The sequence below is a fragment of the Mandrillus leucophaeus genome, unplaced genomic scaffold (genome assembly GCF_000951045.1).
Source record: "Mandrillus leucophaeus isolate KB7577 unplaced genomic scaffold, Mleu.le_1.0 Scaffold15, whole genome shotgun sequence".
NCBI lineage: Eukaryota > Metazoa > Chordata > Mammalia > Primates > Cercopithecidae > Mandrillus > Mandrillus leucophaeus.
This window is the reverse complement of record NW_012101476.1, coordinates 8,726,286-8,729,786: the sequence shown is the minus strand read 5'-3', so window position 1 is coordinate 8,729,786 and position 3,501 is coordinate 8,726,286.

The following is a 3,501-nucleotide window of genomic DNA, read 5'->3' as shown; positions in this document are numbered from 1 at the left end:
CCCACACACCTGTTACACACACTTACAGACACTGAAACACGTTTTATACTTTTACTGTGATGGGGGCTTTTTGATACTTTTCTATTTCATTGCTTAAAGTTCTGGGTGGGACCTGCTAAACTGATGCAATGACTCACTAATGAGTCATAACCCATAATTTAGAAGCCACTGAGAGCGAGAGAGAGTGGGAGAGGTGGGAGAGAGAGCAGTTTGTGCTGTGTGAAGTCAGGTAGAGGATCATTGAGGATATGAGCTGTGTTTTGCAAAGTGGGAGATGTTCTCAAGAAAGTCAAGAAGGGAAGTGTATTAGTCCATTCTCACATTGCTATAAAGAACTGCCTGAGACTGAGTAGATTATAAAAAACAAAGAGGTTTAATTGACTCACAGTTCCACAGGTTGTACCAGAGGCATGGGTAGGGAGGGCTTGGGAAACTTACAATCATGATGGAAGGACAAAGGGGAAGCAAGCACATATCCACATGGCGGCAGGAGACAAAGAGTGAAGGGAAAAGTGCTACACACTTCTAAACAACCAGCTCTCATGAGAACTCAGTATGAGAGGAACAGCAAGGTGGAAATCTGTTGCCACAATCCAATCATCTCTCACCAGGTCCTTCCCTCCAACATTGGGAATTGCAGTTCAACATGAGATCTGGGTGGATACACAGAGCCAAACCATATCAGAAGGAACTTTCCAGACCAGGGGAGTAGAATGAAAAAAGGATGGAGACACCCTGGTGTCTCCAGAGCATGTGGAGTGTGAACAACAAGAGAGTTGAGAGCAACAGAGATGAAGCTAGGGAGAGAGAACGGAGCCGGTTGTGGAAACCCTCTATTCCATCAGCAATGAGTTTAAAAGGATCCTCTAAGGGTATGAGTAATAAAGTGATATTTTTGTGCTTTAGAAAATCACTCAATTGGTTCTTTTCTTGCATTCATTAATTCACCGAGGATTTGTGAACATATACAATGAGCTTTGCCCAGCACAGCAGTGTGTGGAATGGACAAGAGAGGGACACAGTTCGCATTTGTGGCAGTAACTTAATCCCAAGTCCTTAGGAGCCAAGCTAGAGAGCAGCAGGAGGAATGCATCCCAGTAATGCATTGGAGCTTGAATCAAGAACACTCTTCGTGATGGGGATGTGGGAGGAAAGGCCTGACTGAGTCTTAAAGGATGGAGAGAAAGTTAACCACTGGGGAAGAAAAGGAGATGATATTGCAAAGGTGTGAAAGTGTGAACAAGTCCAGAAGGTTAGGGAACAAAAGAAAAGTTTGGAGTGGCAGCACATGGAAGGAGGTTCAGAGTTGTGCTTGGAGAAGTGGGTTGACTTAGGGAGATTTGCTCGGGCCTTTGGACTCTGTTCTGGAGAACATGGAGGATACTGAAGCTGCAGGTGGGTGGGACAGTGATATCGTTTGGCTGTAACCCACCCATATCTCATCTTGAATTGTAACTCCCACAATTCCCATGTGTCGTGGGAGGGACCCAGTAAGCGGTAATTGAATCATGAGGGCAGGCCTTTCCTATGCTGTTCTTGTGATAGTGAATAAGTCTCACAAGATCTGATGGTTTTAATAAAACGGGAGTTTCCCTGCACAAGCTCTCTCTCTCTTTGTCTGCTGCTGTCCATATAAGATGTGCTTTGCTCCTCCTTGCCTTCTGCTGTGATTGTGAGGCCTCCCCAGCCATGTGGAACTGGAAGTCCATTAAACCTCTTTTTTTCCCCAGCCTCGGGCATGTCTCTATCAGCAGTATGAGAAAAGACTACTACAGATGGGCAGGGACAGCACCACTGGGTTCCTATATCCAAATATAGAAAAACCAAAATAATCTAGAGTAGTGGATAGGAAATGGAAGAAATTACTAAGAAATTGACATATAGAAAACCAATATTTTAGATCTGAGAGGGTTTTTACTTACTGCATTGTTGTTGCTTAAGTTATTGCAGTGAATGACTTGATTGGGCCCCTCTTCCAGGCCCTCTGTTCCCCTAGAATTGTTTCCAAAACCCACACTCATGAAGCCAATTATGAAAAGCAGAGCCTGTTCATTTTGTTAGTAACCAAAATAGAAACGATTATTTACTAGTACATGTAACAGTCATTTTCAGCCACAAAAGATCATTTTAGCAAGTGCATGTCTTTGGTTTACACCTCTCATTACAAGCTAGAGAAGCAACGAAGTTAAACGGAAATGAGTTAGTTTCTTAACAGTTACTCCTCTTCTTGAAGGTAAAAGTATTTTTCAGACACAGGCTGTATTAGTCCATTTCACACTGCTATAAAGATACTACCTGAGACTGGGTAATTTATAAAGCAAAGAGGTTTAATTGACTCACAATTCTGCATGACTCGGGGAGGCCTCAGGAAACTTACAATCATGGCAGAAGGTGAAGGGGAAGCAAAGCACATCTTACATGGCAGCAGGCAAGAGAGAGAGAAGGGGGATGTGCCAGACATTTATCAAACAACCAGATCTTCTGAGAACCCACCCATTATCATGAGAACAGCATGGAGGAAACCACCCCCAAGATTCAATTACCTCCCACCAGGTCCCTCCCTCGATACATGGGAATTACAACTTGGATTACAATTTGAAATGAGATTTGGTTAGGGATACAGCCAAACTATGTCAGAGGCTAAAATTTTACCCTGCAGGTTGGAGATGGAGTCAACCTAGATAAATGTTTAGCAGACTAGCCCCCATAGGGAAGAGATTTGCCACCCTCTATTCTGGAAGAGGCACCAAACTCCATGGCTTTAGAACTGCAGCCCACCAGGGGGAGAGGCGAGACCAACAGGCCTACCAGGCTCTTCCCTGGAACTAGGAAAGTAAACCCCTTGCATTGATTGCTTTCTATCCCAACTACAGAAGATTCCCATTACAAATCACTGACCCAGAGAATCTGATGGATGCAGGTGGATTTAGATAGTATGCTGCCTGCTAGACAGTGGAAGCCTGGTTTAAGGAATAAATTCAACTTCAAAAATCTTTGGGAAGCACCTGCTACACATATCAGTGCAGAATATTTTCTTCTTCTTGATGCATGAGAGAACACATTGAGAAGTTATGGGCACAGGAGGAAAAAGAGCAAATGACATGAGCCTCAGTCTCAATTCTGTCACTTACAAACAGTGACCACAGGCAATGTGTTTTGCCTCTGTGTGCCTCAGTCTGCTCATCTGTGAACAGTACCTCGAGTGTTCACATTCTGCAAGTCTGTGGCTGACAATCGTGAAGCAAGAAAAGGAAATTCAAGCTGATAATGTGAGATTTTCTTCGGTGCATTCCTAGAAAGTAAGAGTAAAACATGTTTTGTTTGGGAAAAGGAAAGAAATTGCTTTCTATCACTTAAGAATACAATTGTAGGCCGGGTGCAGGGGTTCACACCTGTAATCCCAGGACTTTGGGAGGCCGAGGCAGGCAGATCACGAGGTCAGGAGATCAAGACCATCCTGGCTAACACGGTGAAACCCCATCTCTACTAAAAATACAAAAA